The sequence below is a fragment of the Mesoplodon mirus genome, assembly GCF_964341445.2.
Source record: "Mesoplodon mirus genome assembly, chromosome: 8".
Lineage (NCBI taxonomy): Eukaryota > Metazoa > Chordata > Mammalia > Artiodactyla > Ziphiidae > Mesoplodon > Mesoplodon mirus.
Genome location: NC_138984.1, coordinates 15,626,875 through 15,647,886, shown reverse-complemented (window position 1 = coordinate 15,647,886; position 21,012 = coordinate 15,626,875). Strand labels below are relative to the sequence as shown.

Here is a 21,012-nt window from a genome sequence, read left to right as displayed (position 1 = left end):
GAAAGAGATAATGAAGATGTTTTGCTGGAATTCTACTAGTCTGCTTTATGCTTATTGATGGAAAAAAAGATTCCTCCCTTGTAAATTACTTATTTTGCTAGAGGCTTTTCCTGGTTCTGGAACTACCACTTTTAAGGTATACTTCCCTCAGCGTGCAGAATGGTGGCGGGTCTTTTCAGATAAGAAATTCTGCATTCCATTTATCTTCAGGGTGTTAACCTTTGACAGCGCTTCGACAGATTAGCGAGCAAATGAACCTATTTTTCTAGCAGAAGAGCAGGTTGTCTGAATCAGGTATCCTTTCCTTTAGGTAGTTAAACTGGCCTGGGGCCCAAGGTGAGTGAGATTTCTTTGCTCTCAGCCTCATCACTCCACCTAGCTCAAGTTCAGGCGGCTTCAAGGATTTTGAGATTCTCTTGGGAAGCGAGCCCCTGCTTTAGCCAGAGGCTGGCTCATGAACGTCACCTTTCACCTACTTAAAGACAAGTTTTGCATAGCATCGAGGTTTACTATTCAAGTAGCTATTTCTAGCTCCTTCATTACTTCAAAACAAAATAAACCCCTCCAAATGTTTTATTTCTTGTGGTATCAAATCTGACTTAATGTTGTAACTTTGTCCACAGACCAACTAAATAATATGTTGGATTAAAGAAAAAAGAAAAGCTCAACCCCACTGCTGCTTGGGTAATGAAAGCCATCTTTCTTACAGTGTATTGTACTTGTTGTTTTAGTCATTTGTGTTTTGGTTTGTTTGCTTGCAGTAATGCAGTCTACCTGCACTCTATGTTTTTTTCCTTTTTGTAGTGTCTAAAGTGAAATATAATGGCAAACTTTAAAATACAGAAACAGTTTTAGCTTCATAAAAAGAACGTCCAAAGACAATAATTTGGGGTCAGCTTTATCATTTGAAAACAAATATCAATCTGGTATAATTAGTGAGTGCACTGAGGGGAGATGGGTTATTTGCTGGGTTCGGTAAGCCCAAAACAAGAGACAATAAAGAAACATGCTTTGAATTTTTGAGACCCTCTCGCTTCAGACATTTCCAAAAATCATTTTATTTTATAAAATTTGACAAATTTGTGCAAGAACGAAACAAGTAATCCAATTAAGAATGAAAATAATAACGCGCATTTTTTTTCCTGACCTATATTAAGATTTATGCATTACAGCAATATCTGCGTTTTCTAGTTCTTTTTTCGGGGGACAAGGCGGTGGTCTTTTTCCTCAGGAACTGCCCTCCTGCAGACCCGGCCGGCCCCGCCCCATCTCCGCCCATGTCGCGGCCGCACAGACTGGCTCCCCTCCCCTCTCCCGGCCGCAGTGGTCCGGTCCCTCCCCGCCGACCTGTCCCCGCCCCGCGCCGGCTGCGGCTGTGTCCCGTCCGCCCCAGCTCGGGCGAATGACCCATAGTAACCCCGCCCCGCCCCCGGCCGCCCGCGCCGCGCTCCCGGCCGGAATTCGATAGGCCCAGCCCCGCACGCGCCACCGCCCGCGGGCCAATGGGCGGCTGCCTCTCTGCATATGCAACGAGCGCCGGCCGGGGGCGCGCGTCTTGGGCGGTTCGGTTCAGCAGACGCTGGTCTGCCGGCGCTGGGGCGCTACGCTGTGCTAGTTGCGAGTGCTGGGGCTGAGACGAAGCGGCGCGGCAGCTGACCGGGCAGCCAACCGCTGCCCTCTCGCAGTGCGACCGCGGAGGCTGCGTCAGGGTCCCCAGGAGGCGGCCCGGGGCGTGAATGCTCTGGGGGCGCAGCAAGGCCTGCATGGGCCGGAGGAACCGGAGCTCCGGCCTCGCGGTGAGTGCGGCGCCCGTGGTGGGAGCGGCGGGGCCGTGTTGGCGGCGGGGCCTCCGCGTGCGGCCGGGTTGGGCCCGAGGGCGGCCCGGGCCTGGGGGAGGGACGCGGCCGGCCTGGAGGCCCCGGCTCCTCGACGTGGCCGCCGAGCCCGGCGCCGAGGGTGTGCGCGCTGGCGGTGCAGGGCTCTGGGGCCGGCCCGCGGCGTGTGTGGGAGGCGCGGCCGTGGGGTCTGGGAAGCTGGTGAGGTGGGGCCCGGGCCGAAGGGCCCACGTGAGCTGGGGGAACCGCAGCCCGAGCGGCCGCGCTGTCCGGGGGAGGAAGGATGCGGCAGGGTCTTTCCCGGCGCTTTGGGGGCGGGGTGGCCTGGGGGATTGACAGCTTTCACTAGCCCGGCTCTGACGCCGTCGCTGGGAGGAAACTGAGCCCTGCGGTTTCGGAAACCCACACTGGGGGTGTGGGTGGGTTGCTGCGGGGTGTGAGGAGAAATTGGGGGTGTGAGATGGGTCGACCTTGGTATTTGTTCAGGCCACGATCAGTGGTGATGGGGCGGGGATGAATACTATTGTTTTGGGGTTGGGAGTTGAAGGTTTATTTTCCCTAGGTGCATTTTAATTATACAGCAGTAGTGGAATGTGTAATACCGAGAGAGTGCTCGCTATCACCAGCCCAGTGGGGTAGGGATGATCCGGCCCGTTTCACAGATGAGCAACCCGAGGCCCAGAGACATAGAACTGGTTTGTCCAGGCTGGATTTAGAAAATGTGCTCGAAGCTATTGTGTATATGGCCTTTCAAAAATAGGGTAGAACAACGTCTTTGAAATTATATGGACGTTAGAGAGAGACTAGGCCTCATGAAAGTGATTATAGCCGAATAAGATGCCAAACAGCTGACACTTATTGAGCCTTTATAACATTGCGGGTGTTGTGCTAAGAGCTTTCTGTATAGTATCTCTGAAACTGTGAACAACCCACTAGGGTGGCGGTTATTCCCATTTTACAGCTGGAGAAACTGCTGTTTGGATATATTAACTTGCCCCCAGATCACAGCAAGTAAGAGGAGAAGCTGGGATTCAGATCCGCCTGTCTGAAAATCCAGAGCTTTCACATCTAAGCACTACAGTATACTGCCACTCCTTGGTGGCTGGCTGAATAGTTGTCACCGTGGATTTTTGTTTGAGTGTCCAGGAGAGCTGTAGTTTGATGATAACCTTTTTTGTTTCCCCAGATTAGTTCCGAGAGTTGAAGGGTGCTGCTGAGGTGCTCCTGGAAGTGTATTAGTAGGTTATTACAGGGCGGAGGAGGTGTGACACGGGAGTGTGCTGCACAGACTTTATTCTTTTTTTGTGTTCTGGCGTCTTCCCATGCACTTCTCACCCTTAAGAATGAGTAAGGCTTCTTTAGTCACTCTGGTAGTTTCCCTTCAGACTTTTCCTGGTTTCTCTCTTTTTCTATAGAAAGCGTTGGTTCTGTAGGATGGCAGTGTTGGGTGTAGAGCAGAGATCTACTGGATGTATGGGTCACCTAGTGTCTTTGGGTCTCAGTTACTGGGTTTGTAAGATGTTTGCGCTGGTTGATTTAAAGCTGAAATATTCTGAGTCATGTCCTTGAAGGAAAGAAGGAAGGAAGGAGGGATGGGAAGAATCAATCCCTGTCTGGTTTGGGAAGTCAGATCTTAAAGCCCCAACATTTTTCTCATTGCTTATGTGCTCCTCTGCTGTCTGGTTCTGCTTAAGTTAACCATTCCTCTTTCAATTAATTGCTCACTTAGAGCCTTTAGTTCCTGTTCTATATCAGGCACCATGTAAAGTGCTGAGAATGCAGCAGTGAACAGAATTGATGGGAGCTTTGCCTTTACGGAGGAAACAAACATGAAGCAAATCTCATACAAATAATATATAATGACACATTATGATATGTGTAATGTGTAACGAAGGACAAGTAGTGTGTGAACGAATACTGTATAGAGGATTGTGATTTAGATGGAAATCTAGTCTAGGGAGGTGGTTTTGTTTTTCCCCTTAGATGGTGGGTGACCAATAGTGCTTGTTGACTAGACTGGGTATTATATATTTATTTATTTATTTATTTTGCGGTACGCGGGCCTCTCACTGTTGTGGCCTTTCCCATTGCGGAGCACAGGCTCCGGACGCGCAGGCTCAGTGGCCATGGCTCACGGGCCCAGCCGCTCCGCGGCATGCGGGATCTTCCCAGACCGGGGCACGAACCCGCGTCCCCTGCATCGGCAGGCGGACTCTCAACCACTGCGCCACCAGGGAAGCCCTATATATATATATTTAAACTTTTTATTTTGGGATGATTTGAGATTTACAGAAAAGTTGCAAATATGGAATATTCCTGTATACCATAACCCAGCTCCCCTGCTCTTATACTAACGTGTCACATAACCTTGGTTCATTTGTCAAAACAAGAAATTAATATTGATATTATCCTCTTAACTGTAGACTTTATTCAGATATCACCAGTTTTTCCACTAATGCTCTTTTTTCTGTTCCAGGATTGAGTCCATGATACCAGCTGGCATTTTGCATTCATGTTATTCTAGTCTTCTCTAATATTAAATATTAATTTTAAAATTTACCTTTTATGAGTTTACTTCTAATAATTTGTAAGAGTGGTATGGAACACTAAGAAAATAAATATATGAATATGTAAAATAAACTATATTATATGTCATTTTCCAGCGATTCCAGTTTTGTTTAAATTAAGATTGCCCAGTATCAGTACGGTAGAAAGAAAATTGATCAGACTTAAAATTCAGTATCTGGAAAGGGAACATTTTCACTGGCATCTCTTTACCTCTCAAATTCCTTTTATTTAATTTTACTTATTTCTCTTTCTTTTTTTTGACATTATATTCCATTATAGGTTATTACGAGATATTGCGTATAATTCCCTGTGTACATCCTTTTTGCTTATCTGTTTTATGTATAGTAGTTTGTATCTGTTAATCCCGTGCTACTAATTTGTCCCTCCCCTCCTCCCTCTCCCCTTTGGTGACCATGTTTGTTTTCTGTGTCTGTGAGTCTGTTTCTGTTTTGTATATATATTCATTTGTATTATTTTTTAGATTCCACATACAAGTGGTATCATATAGTATTTGTCTTTTTCTGTCTGACTTGTTTCACTAAGCTTAATATTCTCTAGGTCCATCCATGTTGCTGCAAATGGCAATATTTCATTCTTTTTTATGGCTGAGTAATATTATAAACACACACACACACACGCATATACACATCACATCTTCTTAAGCCAGTCGTCTGTTGATGGGCCCTTGTGTTGCTTCCATATCTTGGCCATTGTAAATAGTGATGCTAATATACATGTACCCAAATGTTCATTTTGAATTAGACTTTTCATCCTTTCTGGAGTGGAATTGCCGGATCATATGGTGATTCCATTTTTAGTCTTTTAAAGTACCTGAATACTGTTTCCCATAGTGGCTACACCAAATTACATTCCCACCAACAGTGTAGGAGGGTTCCCTTTTCTCCTTCAGCATTTATTATATGTAGACTTTTGATGGTAGCCATTCTGACAGGTGTGAGGTGATACCTCATTGTGGTTTGTTTGGATTTGTATTTCTCTAATAGTGATGTTGAGGATCTTTTCATGTGCCTGTTAGCCATCTGTATGTCTTCTCTGGAGAAATGTCTGTTTAGGACTTCTGCCCACTTTTTGATTGGGTGGTTTGAGTTTTTTTTGATATTGAGTTGTATGAGCTGTTTGTATAGTTTGAATATTAACTCTTTGTCAATCACATCATTTGCAAATATTTCTCTCGTAGGTTGTCTTTTCATTTTGTTTATGGTTTCTTTTGCTGTGCAAAACTTTTAAGTTTGATTAGGTCTCATTTGTTTATTTTGCTTTTATTTCATTTCCCTTGGGAGACTGATTTAAGAAAATATTGCTACGATTTACATCAAAGAATGTTTGGCTTATGTTCTAGGAGTTTTAGGGTGTCATGTTTTATATTCAGGTCTTTAAACCATTTGGAGTTTGTTTTTGTATATGGTTTGAGGGAATGTTCAGATTTTGTTTGTTTTGTAGCTGTCTAGCTTTCCCAATACCATTTTTTGAAGAGACTGTATTTTCTTCTGGGGAGATTTTTGAATTGATAATGGTGAGGTATTACTAGATGACAATCTTGCGTTCTGAGGCTGTCATTAAATGTACATAAAGCAAGAGTTTGAGAACTTTTGAGCAACAATATTCTTTTAATTTCAATGTCTGTTTCCACCCAGAATGTCACTCCAGCTCACATTGCAAGATATGAAAATGAGAGAGGGAATTTTTTCAGGAAGTCATTCTCCCTGCCTTTAGGATACGTAAAGCTTAAATATTCCTGTAATACTTAAACTTTCCCCTTTCAGATGAACAGTTGGGAAGCAAGAAATTTATGTGAGATTCGGACCTGAGGATGGGATTTGGATGTTTTCAGGAAAGCTAGGCCAAAAAAAGTTGACAGTGTTTTCTAACTTTAGATAAGTAGTATTATAATTATTAAAAGTATCCTGTGTAGTTTACACTTTACAGAGTGATTTAACTTAAAATTCTCACCTCTTAGGAGACAAATGATGACATGGTTTGGGAAATATAAGCCATTAAATGTGTGACTATTTCAGTGGAACATGTATGAAGCCAATACAAATAGTTCATTGCAGTCCATTTACTGAATGCTGTCTGCATGCAAAGTACTGTGCTAGGTGTACAATGTGGAATAAGTAAAAAGATGAACTTGTAAAGTCCTCGCTTTCAAGGAGATTTCAACTTAATGAATACTAATACTCAGATTAAAGTTTTTTTCCTTTTTAAAGTGCTATCATTTTAGCTTATTTGATCCTCTTAAGAGCCTTATATCATTAGCAGAAATATTGAGAAAATGGAGATTTAGAGGCAGAATTGCCAGACCTGATGATTAATTGTAGTATATGGGTTGGGAGAAGGAGATGTTGAGTGATAACTCGTTTACCGTTTTGATGCCATCAGTGTAGAGATTGCCAGTGGAGAGACTAGAAAGAGAACAGGAAGAGGCCAGGGATGGAGCTGGGTCTAGGAAGCTGAGCTTGCAAAGGAAACGGTAGTAGTGGCCAGGGAGGTGAGAGGACTGCCAGAAGCAGGCGTCCCTGCTGCCAAGGGGTAGCTGTCAATACTGTGGAACACCCCTGTGAGGAACATTGAGTACCATCTGTTGTATTTAGCAACTCGGAGGTCATGGGTGACCTTGGCAGGAGATACTGATGTGGTGGTAGAGGGAGGATGAGGAGCAGAAGTAAGTAGAAGGTGGGGAAAATGGAGACAGCAAGAATCGGAAACTGCTTCCACGAGCTTTGACTTTTAGCATATTTAAATGCTGATGGGAGGGTGTCTGTTGAGAGGGGGAGGTCGAATATAGATGAGAAAAGTGCTACTTGTTTGTGCAAAGTTGGTGACAAGATGGGAGGGCATGGGATCCAAAGCAAGTGAGCCCCGTGCCTTAGCTGGGAGGAGGGACACCTCTTCTACAGTAACAGAAGATGGGCCTGTAATCACCTGACAGGAGTCAGTACCATATTATGGAGCCCTGAGCAATTTCCAGAAAATTGCCAAGAACTGTTGAATTCCTAAAGATCAGCCCAATTTTTGCTGACTCATGACATAGTCTTTTTAGAAAACTTCACTACAAAGCATTGTGTGAAATTGATTTAACATGTGACTTAATCTTGATTTTTATCCACCTTAATATGGTATATACTTCCATCTGGCTTTTGAATATAGTTTATTTCTTTGCTGAAGAAGGGGACAATATAAACATTAAATCTTGTGATTTCTTCCTTATGTGCTATTTTTAGTTTCGTAATAGTTTTTGCACTGCTTCTGTTTTCCTGACATTTTAAATGCCTAAATTCTTTTTATTTAAAATTTTAACTTCTGTTTTTACTGAAATATGTTTACTTCTCATGTTTCCCATTTGGAGGAATAAAGAATTATTGGATGATTCAGTGGGCTTAATGGATCTGCTAATTTTTATTTTGAACTGAAGATACCTGAGTAACCAATGTTTTGGATAAATTGCCTCCAACTATAGTTCCTTATTTGTTTGTGAAGGTATTACGAGGATATATAGGGGCAATGATTTATTCACTCATGTATTTCTTTAGTATGTATCTTGCAAGATACTGGCAATTTGAAAATGACTAAGAGATCGTCCCTGGGCTTCTGGCGGCGCAGTGGTTAAGAATCCGCCTGCCAGTGCAGGGGACACAGGTTCGAGCCCTGGTCCGGGAAGATCCCACATGCCGCGGAGAACTAAGCCCATGTGCCACAACTACTGAGCCTGTGCTGTAGAGCCCATGAGCCACAACATCTGAGCCCGTGCACCTAGAATCCGTGCTCCACAACAAAGAGAGCCGCCGCAATGAGAAGTCCGCGCACCGCAATGAAGAGTAGCCCCCGCTCGCTGCAACTAGAGAAAGCTCGCACGCAGCAAAGAAGAATAAATTTAAAAATTTATAAATAATTAAATAATTAAAAAAAAAAGAGATCGTCCCTGTTCTCGAAGAAGTCAGGATTCATGAAAGGAAAGTATGAACATTATATGGTGTAAGGGAAGAAGGTATAAGAATAGGTGCATTACTGTATGGTATAGCTCAGACAGAACAGGGCAGGAAAAAGGGGAGACTTTATGGTGGAGGTGGTAGCCCAGTTTTCTACGACAAACTGGACTTTTTGCCAAGTGAACAAGGGAGACGGAATAGAATGTTTCACCTTGAATCTGTGCCAGGTGTGTGTGTACACAGATATGTACACATTGGAGGTGGTATAACAATACTAAAGAATGTTGTTAGCAAAATAAAAACCTTATCTTGCTATAAAAAGCTTCCCATTTGTTTGTCATGTCATGGTCAGCTTTTCTATCCCTTATTTAATTTGGAAAGTAATCACACTTAGATAATATTTTTCTGATACAAAGCCTGGGTTTTCTTTTTCTGTACTAATGGTCTTTGGAATAAAGATGATAGCCAATACCTTTACAGTATTTCCTCTGGCCAGGTGCTGTTCTGATTTTCTTCTCAATTTTATGAGATAGGTTTTTTATCATTCTTATTTCACACATGAGGAAATTGAGGCACAGGGAGCTTCAGTGACTTGCCCAAGTGTGTGCTGTACCTCATCCCAGGTAGTTAGGTTCCAGAGTCCAAGGCCCAGGTGCTGCACCTCCTCTCTGGGGTGACAGCTTGGTTTGAAGTTCATATATACCTCTGAAGGCATGATTATACCTGGAAGGGAGCTGTGATGACAGTTTATCTATTTTTATTACACATAACTTACCTCCCCTCCCCCCAAATAAAAGCCCTGTTTTTACAGAGGAGAATGTGAGGAGTAACAAACGAAATTGAGAGAATTTAACTAAAATTTTCTTCTTGTACTTGAACATAAATACATCAGGATACATTCTCCTTTAACATTCTTACATAGGAATCATTAACATTGCCCTTTTAGCATTTTTTGGATCAGGAATATAAAGCAATTTTGGGTTCTGTAATCTGCTAATTCCATTTTTTTTCCTTTTCTTTCTTAAGGAAAAAAAAAGGAAAGGAGACCTGCTTTCTGTATGTCTGAGAAATATTTTATAATATTTAATCCAGTTAAAGAAACCTACTTCCTTCCCCCAAATCCTCCAGTTAACCACTGATCTGAATTTGGTGTTCATTATTCATATCCATTGCTCTGCAATTTTACTACATATGGATGTATCCCTAAACAGTGTACAGTATTGTTTTATGTATTTTTAAACTTGATATAGATGGCATTGTATGTATTCTTATGCAGCATCCTTTTTTTCAGTCAATATCACTTAATCTATGTGGTTTCATCAGTTGAGTTTCATCACTGTGGGTATATCTCAGTTTAGCTAATTTACTTTAAAATTGTGTTACTTTCATTTTTATCTCTTTTTTTGTTCTTAGTAGATAACTTTGCAGATATATATCTAATATTGTTTCATTTTAAATTCCATAAATGACTGTAGGGATAATTCACATGTGTCCTTCCTTTTGGGAAATTTTTATAAATCTACTTTTGATTTAGCCAATTCTGTATTTGAGTGCTTGTTTAAGAATTTTCCTCTAAAATGTGCCTTTTTCCATTGTAATTTTGGTGGGTAGGGACAGGGACTTGGAGTTAAGTTTTCTTGGAATTGAATTCTGGCTTATTAGTTGTGTGATCTTGGGCAGCTTATTTAACCTCTCTGTGCCTCAATTTCTTCTATAAAAAACAGATAATAAGAAAATCTGCTATATATTGTCAGGATTTATATGAGATAAGTTCCTGGTATGTAGTCAGCACTCAGTAAATATTAACTATTTTAAATTTATTTATTTTTAGACTATACAGTATTTTCTAAGTTCGTCCACTCACTTTTTGTTACTGCCTTACCTTTTGAAGCAGCGTTATCATCCTTACATAGACAAATACACTTCAAGGAAATGTCTAATGTATTGTAACCTCTGGTTAATGGAGATTGGGAAGAGATATTGTAAATAGTAAACTGTAAACTGAGGGACATTAAGTAGATTTTGATATATTTTAACGTCAATAGTTTAGGATTTACCTTGTGCTTTAGTTTTCTGGAAGTGTATATAAAGCACCTTGAAAGTAGGTTGACAGGGTGTACTTCTCAGTCGGGCAACTTAAGAATCCCCTTATTAGTTTTAAACATCTTTTGAATATGACCTTGATAATGGTTCAGGTAGCATTTCTAAATATACTGTCTTAGGTCATCAACTTTGTGTTGAGTGGCGAAGGAATCATTGCCATATATGTGTGTAAAACTTGCTGTGTAAATTTGATCTGATCCCTTAACCTTTCTCAGCCTTCTTAACCTTAACCTTCTCATAAAGATGTTCTTACTTTGCAGGGCTATCACGAGGATTGAGGGAGGTGACAGATAGTAGTTTAGGGTACACGGTTGACCCGTATGTTAGTTGTTAGTTATTTCTCTGCCTCCCTCTGTCTTCTCTTTTTTTCCTGTTTTCTTTCTTCTCTATTCTTCCTTTTTTTCTCTTTCCTTCTTTCTCTGTCCTTTCATTGATATATAAAAATCTGCACATATTTAATGTATACAATTTGAGTTTGGACATGCATACGCCTGTGCAGCCATCACCACAATCAAGGTAATAGACATATTGATCACCTCCAAAAGTTTCCTTGTGCCTCTTTGTTTCTTGTTTTTTTTGCATTTTGATTTTTTCTGTCCTTCAGAAGCAGTTTTTTGGTAAGAAGTAACAAGGTATTCTGAGTCCAGCATGTGACCAAACCCATCATATAAGTAAAAAGCATACATCACTTAAAGGGGGTCTAAGGAGTACTAATTCCTTAAGGATGAGAGTGTTCAAGCTGTCTGAAGATACATAAAGGATGTGATTAATGTTGAGTGAGCAGTACAGAGGTCAGAGAGGTCATATTGGCCAGGGTAGCCAAGGGAAAGGTCAGCTGAGCAAGATTGGATTTGAAAAAATAGTTGAGTTTGAGGTAGAGGAACTCAAATGGGGATGTCCAGGGCAGTTGGGGAAGAGCAAGATTGACAAATAAAATTGAGGCATCACCTGTTCTGGGGGACTAGAGAACCTGTGAGGATAAGTCACATCCCTGCGGAGAAGCAAAAACACCAGAGATTTGGAGGACAAAGACAATTAAAGATCTTGCCTAAGACTCATTTATTTATTGATTCCTTCAACTCAGGAAGTACAGTTGGTCCCTGAACAACATGGGTTTGAACTGTGTGGGTCCACTTACGTGTGGATTCCCCCCCCCGCCAAATGTGTACTACAACACTACACAATCCAAAGTTGGTTGAATCCCTGGATGTGGAACTGTGGGTATAGAGGACTGACTATAAAATTATATCCGGATTTTTGACTGTGTGGAAGGTTGGCGCCCCTAAACCCCGTGTTCAAGGGTCAGCTGTAATTGGTGAATGAATGGAAGGTAGTAGGAATAAGAAGGGACACTGGGCAGCCAGCAAGTGAAGAGGACCATGTGGGCTCTGAGTTTTTACAGGAGGAGCATTTAGGGTCTGGCCCGAGTTGTTTCTAACGCTGCTGCTTGACTGTCAGTGTGGTACTGCCCGTGCCATTTAGCCTTTGTGGAGCTCCGTTTCCTTGTCTGTAAACCTTTCTTGCCCAACACTGTTGTGAGCTGCTTCTCCATCAGTGCTCTTTTTCTTTTACCTCCCTTTCCACCTCTTCCTTTTTCTTGGTTTAGGACTTTTTCTATTCCTGCTGCGTTTCTTTCTTAGGCTTCTTTGAAACTTTATCAGTTAGCTTTGTGTGTTTCCCCCTCTGTGTTTATTTGTGTGTGTACTACTTGTAATTCACTGGGGTATTTGTACGGGTTTTATTAGATACTAACTACACTGACTGCTTCATAGATGTAACCTTTTGAATATTATTTTCTAAATTGGTATTGTAGGCATAAAACAGTTCATTTTTCTGCATTGCTGTTTCTAGGTTATAAAATACTGTTACCACTTTGGTCAGAATTATGAAAAGTTCCCACTTCAACCAGAGAAGTTTCTTATTTTTACTTATTTTACTTTCATCAGGATTGAAGTGATCCTCATTCTGGACCCTGACTGTGGCTCTTTTTTACTGTAACATTAAAACAATCAGAAATCTTTCTCTTCTCTTTGGAAACTGACTTGATCTCTGAACTTATTACTTCCAGTTTGGGGGAAGCTTGGGGTAGTCGAGTTCTTTCTAAAATGAAGTAAGGAGTTTATTTTAGTTCCATGGAAAACCAGAATGAACCAGAATGAATTAATCTTAGAACTGTACTTGACATTAATTGCAATTATACCACATGGACCATAATACACGGAATTATTATTTGTTACATATTCACAATACTTCCGTAAGTCATTTTCCTTTTGTACTGAAACTTTCCATATTGCTAGTGTGTTAGAGTCTAGGAATTTGTATTCATCATTGACTCTGAAACTAGGCCTGACTTCTAGCCTGATGCCCGTTTAGACTCTCCTGCATAGTATTCTCCTTAGAAATTCAAAATGTTTATTTGTAAATCACTTTCTGAGGCATAAAAAGAATACCTGTTTTCTCCAACATCTTGAAGTGGGAGGGTCGTGAGAGGTAGTAGCTGGTTGGGAGTGAGGTGTGAGGTCAGAGAGGGGAGCTCATGGGACCCCAAGTATAAGGAGTGAGGTTGGCGTGGTAGAGGGGAGTGATGCAGGGCTTGAGCTTTATGACCACATTGGCACTTGAATTCCCAAATCTGACTCCACCTCATTCTAGTTTTGCAACCACAGCAGATTACCTCCAAGCGTCAGTTTCTTTAAGATAAGGATGGTCTCTGTCTTTCAGTGTACATGTGCTCCGGGGTGTGCATGCAAGTCATCTCTGCAGTGCTGGAAGAAAACGTTAGAATTAAAAAAAAAATGTCCATATATTATGCATGATTTGTGGTGCTTATAGTATGCTAGAACAATAACACATATGCACAATGTTAAAGGTACACATGTTTGGGATGCCAGCAGTTTTACCAAAAGGGGCTTGTTGTGATCCTTAAAGTTTAGAGACCATGAGCTAGTAGATAAAAGCTAGGCCCATGCTTGGAGGCTTATTAGTCTGGGGGCAGCATTATATACAGATGAATTGAGGATGGGGTTGAAGAGCTTGCGTTATTTGGCTCTGGGAAACGAAGGGTGTCAGATTTAGGGAGCATGTCTCTGCAAGTTCATTTGAAAAATGGTAGACATAGTAAATCTGGCATGGGTAATGATTTGAGTTACTTTGTGAAAGTTTTAAACTGTATATTCTTACATTATCTCAGTGTTAGAAGATTACATGGTAGAAATTTGGGTGGGATATAACCCAGAAAAGTGAGTCAGTGTTAGGGAATTGCTCTTGATATGCATGGGTAGTTTACCCACAGATAACTGAGAGCTGGCTGTATGTATGTCTAAGTTAATGTTTGTTTATATTGTATGAGGCCAGAGGACAGGCTTATTAACTATAGGTGATTAATTACAGTTTTGTGTTTCATGCTATTAATTTCAAATTGCTTTATGAAATAAATGTATTTGCTATCTTTTCTTTTCAGATAAGTCTAAAACATAATGTGTTTCTTTTGGGCTCCTTTAAGAGAGAGTAGCTGTTTAACGTAGAAAGTAAGCATCTCTGAGGACGGGGATACTTGTTATTCACTGATGCACATCCAGTGCCCAGCATATAGAAGATACTCATATTTGTTGATAGAATCAATCTTTGCATCCCTGTCACCTAGCACAACAACGAATATGAGATACTCAGTAAATGTTTATTAAATTGAGCTGAAAGATTTGAACATGATACCAGAAGAGTTTTGGAAGGTCCGAAACCTGACATCAAAATGACCAGTGTACACTTAGTAGTGGGAGCTCAGGCATTCTGAAAGAGTAGACTTGCTTTTGATATGCATTTGAATAGCTCACTGGTTGAGTCATAGGTATAGGTATAATTTAAAAATTATGTGATGAAGAAAGTGTGATGGATTGTCTCGGGCCAGGCCAGCTGCTTGTTGTACTTTAATATCATAACCACTTGTAGCCTTTGACACTCCCGACCATGCCCTCATTGACCCTTATGTCTGCCTTTGGCTTCTAGGACATGCTCTTGGTTTCTTTACCCTTCTAGCTGGCTTTTATAATGAACCGTCTTTAATCCTTTTATCGTATAACTGAGTATACTTTTTAAAAAAAAATTATTTATTTATTTATTTTTGGCTGTGTTGGGTCTTTGTTTCTGTGCGAGGGCTTTCTCTAGTTGTGGCGAGTGGGGGCCAGTCTTCATCGCAGTGCGTGGGCCTCTCACTGTCGCGGCCTCTTTTGTTGCGGAGCACAAGCTCCAGACGCACAGGCTCAGTAGTTATGGCTCACGGGCCTAGTTGCTCCGCCGCATGTGGGATCTTCCCAGACCAGGGCTCGAGCCGGTGTCCCCTGCATCGGCAGGCGGATTCTCAACCACTGCGCCACCAGGGAAGCCCTGAGTGTACTATTTTTGAGGGATTCCATGGTTTCAACTCTAATATGGTTAGAGTCAGTGATGATTCTAAAATCTACATCCTCAGTTCTGTCTGGAGCCCCAGTCTTGGATTTCTGACAATATTGTGAATATCTTTTCTGGCCATTTCCACAGACTTAATATCCTACCCTATACTCATGTACTCATGTGTATCTGTTCTTCTACCTGTATTCCTCATATCTATTGCAAGTCATCCACTATTCTAGAAGTGTTGACTTTAATCTTCAAAGGTTAATCTTCACATCTCACCACATCCTATTGGTTTTACCTCAGAAAAGTCTCTCCAGTTGGTCCTCCTACTTCTGTATCTACTGCCCTAAACCCTGGACCTCATCATCCTTTGCTTGGGCTCTTGTAATAACTACATACCGGGAATCTTTTGTGGTTTGTTCTGTTTGTTGACCCAAGTAGTCATTCTGAAAAAGCAAATTTGGTCAAGTGCCTTGCTTATTAAAACCTGTCTCTGCAACATATTCCTCTATTCCATTTTCATTTCTAACTTCCCTCAGTTTCCTATGCTCCAACGATCTCAAGCTCCTTGTGATTCCTTATTCTCTGCCCCTTCATGCCGCTCTGTGTCAGGCAGGAGTGGAGGGTGGAAGTGGGGCACAGAGGGACTGAGTTAGCTCTTATCCGTGGGACCAGGGAGGGCTTCACATGGAGGCTTCAACTGAATCTTAAAGAATGAGTTTACTTTGGCAGGCCTTTTAGCTTCTTTTAATTCTATTGAATTCTTTTAATTCAATCCCAGTTCCGGGTTCTAGAGAGAATATTAGTGAACCAACACATCAGTACTTTCGTTACAGGCCTCACTGGTCATAGGCTCCTGGATCCCTGTGGATGCCTGTGTTTGCCATAGTCAGCTGGGGTAGAGATGGGCGTGAAGTGGCATAGTGCAAACGAAACCAGTGCTTCTCTTCCCAACAGAGTTGTAGGCCAGGCAATGTGGGCTGTGTAGGCTACCGTGGTAGCACTGGAGATGGTTTTATAATGAGAAAAAAGACTTAGGAACAAATCCTTTTTGGGACATGGGAGCTGTGGAAGAGAGGTATTGCTAGGCTGATTGTTTCAGGGATGTGTTCCTCATCTTTCTAGGACTCACATTCAGCCATTGACTCAATTCTGGTTTTACTTTGATGCTGTTTAATTTATTGAACAATCTGTCCTTCACTCATTGATCTGAAATGCCACCATCATTAAATGTAAATGTCCCATGACTATTTCTAGTTTTTACAATTCTGTACCAGAACAGTTAGTGTTAGTTTTGGCATCTAATAGGCTGGTATGGGCTAAGTATTCTTGTTCTCAAATTTTCCTAGCTAATCTTAAAATGTTCCCTTCTAGATAAACCTTGGAACTAGTATATCAACTAATCATACAAAATTGACAAAGTCCTAGTAGGATTTTGATTGGGATTGTATTTGGTTTATAGGTTAATTTTGGTAGAGTTATAGTTATCCTTTCTACCCAGAACCTAGTCTGTCTTTCCATGTATGCAAGTCTTTTAGTGTCTATTAGTAGTAGTATATATATATATGTATACACACACACACACACACACACACGTATATAAAATCTTTTCCCTTTTTATTTTCTAACTGGTTATTACTACTGTATAGGAAAATGATTGGTTTTTGTTGTCTACCTAGTACCCAGATATCTTAGTGAACTTTCTCTCTGGTTGGATAATTTTCAGATGATTCTTTTGGATTTTCTTGTCAGACATTAATTATCTGCAAACAGTGATTATTGTGTCTCTCCTTTTCCAGTATTCCTACTCCTCATTTCTTTTTTTCATCATTGCATTGTCTAGACTGCAGTGCTGTCCATAAGAAATGCAATTAGAGCCACAAATGTGAACCATATCTGTAGTAGTTTAAATTTCTAGTAGGTATCATAAAGAAGAAACAGGTAACTTTAATATATTTTATTTAATCCAGTATATTCAACATATAATCAATATAAAAATGATTAATGAGATGTTTTACATTTTCTTCATACTAAGCCTTTGCAAGTCCATGTGTATTTTACATTTAGAGCACATCTCAATTTGGACAAGCCACACTTCAAGTGTTTAGTAGCTCCATGTGGCTAATGACTACAGGGCTAGAGCCTTTTTAACAGTGTTAAATAATTATAGTCACAACTGGCCTCCTTGTCTTAATTCCTGACTTTAATGGAAATTTGAGTCTGATGTTTGCTATTCGTTTCTGATATGCTTTTATTAAGTTGAAGTTTTCTTTTGTTTCTGAGTAAGAAGTTCCTTTTAATAATTGACGGTGATGGGGAAATTGGGCAGCCACATGCAAAAGAATAAAACTGGACCCACGGGCTTCCCTGGTGGCGCAGTGGTTGAGAGTCCGCCTGCCGATGCAGGGGACACGAGTTTGTGCCCCGGTACGGGAAGATCCCACATGCCGCGGAGCGGCTGGGTGCATGAGCCATGGCCGCTGAGCTTGCGCGTCCGGAGCCTGTGCTCCGCAATGGGAGAGGCCACGACAGTGAGAGGCCCACGTACCGCAAAAAAACAAACAAACAAAAAACTGGACCCGCTATCTTATACTGTAAACAAAAATTAACTCAAAATGGATTAAAGAGTTGAGTGTACTATGACATAAATCACAGCAAGATCCTTTTGGACCCACCTCCTAGAGTAATGGAAATAAAAACAAAGATAAACAAAAGGGACCTAATGAAACTTCAAAGCTTTTGCACAGCCAAGGAAACCAGCAACAAGACCAAAAGACAACCCTCAGAATGGGAGAAAATATTTGCAAATGAAGCAACTGACAAAGGATTAATCTCCAAAATGTATAAGCAGCTCATGCAGCTCAATAGCAAAAAAACAAACAACCCAATCCAAAAATGGGCAGAAGACTTAAATAGGCATTTCTCCAAAGAAGATATACAGACTGCCAACAAACACATGAAAGAATGCTCAACATCATTAATCATTAGAGAAATGCAAATCAAAACTACAATGAGATATCATCTCACACCAGTCAGAATGGCCATCATCAAGAAATCTAGAAACAATAAATGCTGGAGAGGGTGTGGAGAAAAGGGAACATTCTTGCACTGCTGGTGGGAATGTGAATTGGTACAGCCACTATGGAGAACAGTATGGAGGTTCCTTAAAAAACTACAAATAGAACTACCATATGACCCAGCAATCCCACTACTAGGCATATACCCTGAGAAAACCATAATTCAAAAAGAGCCATGTACCAAAATGTTCATTGCAACTCTATTCACAATAGCCCGGAGATGGAAACAACCTAAGTGTCCATCATCAGATGAATGGATACAGAAGATGTGGCACATATATACAATGGAATATTACTCAGCCATAAAAAGAAACGAAACTGAGCTATTTGTAATGAGGTGGATAGACCTAGAGTCTGTCATACAGAGTGAAATAAGTCAGAAAGAGAAAGACAAATACCGTATGCTAACACATATATATGGAAGTTAAGAAAAAAAAATGTCATGAAGAACCTAGGGGTAAAACGGGAATAAAGACACAGACCTACTTGAGAATGGACTTGAGGATATGGGGAGGGGGAAGGGTAATCTGTGACAAAGCGAAAGAGAGGCATGGACATACATACAGTACCAAACGTAAGGTAGATAGTGGGAAGCAGCCGCGTAGCACAGGGAGATCAGCTCGGTGCTTTGTGACCGCCTGGAGGGGTGGGATAGGGAGGGTGGGAGGGAGGGAGACGCAAGAGGGAAGGGATGTGGGAACAGATGTATATGTATGACTGATTCACCTTGTTACAAAGCAGAAACTAAAAAAAAAAAAAAAAAAAAAAAAAAGAAGAGTTGAGTGTAAGACCTGAAGCCATAAAGCTCCTAGAAGAAAACAGAGGTGGTAAACTCCTTGACAGGTCTTGGTGATAATTTTTTGAATTTGCCACCAAAAGCAAAAGCAAGAAAGGCAAAAATAAACAGGTGGGACTACATTAAACTAAAAAACTTTTGCACAGCAAGGGAAACATCAACAAAAAAGGCAGCCTACTTAATGGGAGAAAATATTTGCAAATCATCTATCTGATAAGGGGCTAATATTCAGAATATATAAAGAACTGATACAACTGAACAGCAAAAACAAAACAAAACAAAAAACAACACAACCACAAAAACCAATTGAAAAATGGACAGAAGATCCAAGTAGATATTTTTCCAAAGACATACAGATGGCCAACAGATGAGTGAAAAAATGCTCTACATCATCATTCATCAGGGAATTGCAAATCAAAACCACAATGAGAGATCTCTTCATACCTGCTAGAATGACAGTTATCAAATAGACAAGAAATAACAGTGTTGACAAGGATTTGGAGAAAAGGGAATCCTTGTGCACTATTGATGGGGATGTAAATCAGTGCATCCAGTATGGAAAACAGTATGGAAGTTCCTCAAAACATTGAGAATAGAACTACCATATAATTCAGCAGTTCCACTCCTGGATATTTATCTGAAGAAAATGAAGACACTAATTCAAAAAGATATGTGCATCCCCATGTTCATTGCAGCACTATTTATAATAGCCAAGATATGGAAACAACTTAAGGTGTCCATCAGTGGATGAATGGATAAAGAAGACATATATACACAGTGGAATATTAGGCATTAAAAATAATGAAATCCTGCCATTTTTGACAAAATGGATGGACCTTGAGGGCATTATACCAAGTGAAATAACTCAGAGAAAGATAGACACCATGTGATCTCTCTTTTATGTGGAATCTCTAAACAAACAAACAAACAAAAGCTAAGGTCATAGATACAGAGAACAGATTGGTAGCTGGCCAGAGGTAGGGGTTGGGGGAGGGAGAAATCAGTGAGCTGTTTTGGCAAAAGTTAATAATATTTATTTTTCTTAAATACTTAAAAAAACATATACTGACATGATTACACCTTTCTGTCCCACTTAAACTGTTAATATAAATAATAATAATAGAGTTCTGTGATACAATATGAGAGATATATAAGGTTTTTGTCCCCACTCTTGGCACGGAGCTCCTGAGACCCTTGGAATTTCCTGATTGTTAGGAGTACCTTTTATTCATAAAAGCTCCTTTGGATCACACCCTAGTTTACACTAATGAAGTGACTTAGGATGGGGTCCCTAGAGCATCTCAGGATGGAGCTGGTCACCAGAAAGACCAAGTGATTAGAGGTTTGAACTTCCAGCCCTACTCACCGACCTCCTGCAAGGAGTGAGGGGGCTGGAGACTGAGCTTTATAAAAACTCTTGAACGAGGGGATATTCAGGAAGCTTCCGGGATGGTGAGCATTTCTGTCCAGGTGCTGGGGAGGCGGCACACCTGGAGAGGGTTTGGAAGCTCTGCTGCATACCTTCCTCCCCATCCCTTGCCCTGTGCATCTCTTCCGTTTGTCTCTTTCCGAGTTGTATGCTTTATAATGAACTGGAAAACATAAGTAAAGAGTGTTCCTGAGTTCTTTGAGCCATCCTAGTAAATTATTGAACCTGAGGAGGGGTTTGTGGGAATCCCTGTTTACAGCCGGCCGGAGACTTGTAACTACCGAGTGGGGAACAGTCTTGTGGGACTGACCCCTTACTTAAGCTGTGGGATATAGCTCTTATGAAATAGATTACAAAACTTAGACCAATGCTGGCTTAAAAATTATCTCTAACTTTTATCAGAAGAGTGTACGCACACGGTGGCAGACTTTTTAAAGTAATTTCTTGGCAGAGTGTGTTTGTGGAATTAAATTTTCTGAGTCCGTGCATGTCTGAAAATGTCTTTATTCTACCTGCAGTTGAACAGGAATGTAGATGGGAATAGAGTTCTGGATTAAAATTTCCCTCAGAAGTCTGAAGGCATTGTTCATAGCCTTCTAGCGTCCAGTACTGTGGAGACATCTGCTGCCAGTATCATTCTTATTCCTTTATAGGAAGGGTGGCTATACATCCTGGTTTGTCTGGAATACCTTCAAATTTATCTTATAATAGTACATGCTTTTATTCTCAAAAATGTCCTTCTTTGTTGATTAATTATAGAACCACCTTATTTGTAAGTGACCTGGTTTTTGTTTTTTGGAAGCTTTTAGGGTATTCTTTTACCTGGTGCTCTGAGAATTCACAAGGCTGTGTCGAGAATTCAGTTAAT

At 40.9% G+C, this 21,012-nt stretch overlaps 1 protein-coding gene across 1 annotated transcript in view; it reads left to right on the top strand.

Moving 5' to 3' along the window:
- Nucleotides 1-1,554: 1,554 nt before the first annotated feature.
- Nucleotides 1,555-21,012, top strand: part of ACSL3 (acyl-CoA synthetase long chain family member 3) — an 84,042-nt gene continuing 64,584 nt past the window's right edge. Inside the window, exon 1 of the mRNA XM_082631455.1 lies at nucleotides 1,555-1,796. The gene's annotated coding sequence lies outside the window, so the exon portion shown is untranslated. The remainder of the gene's footprint in view (nucleotides 1,797-21,012) is intronic.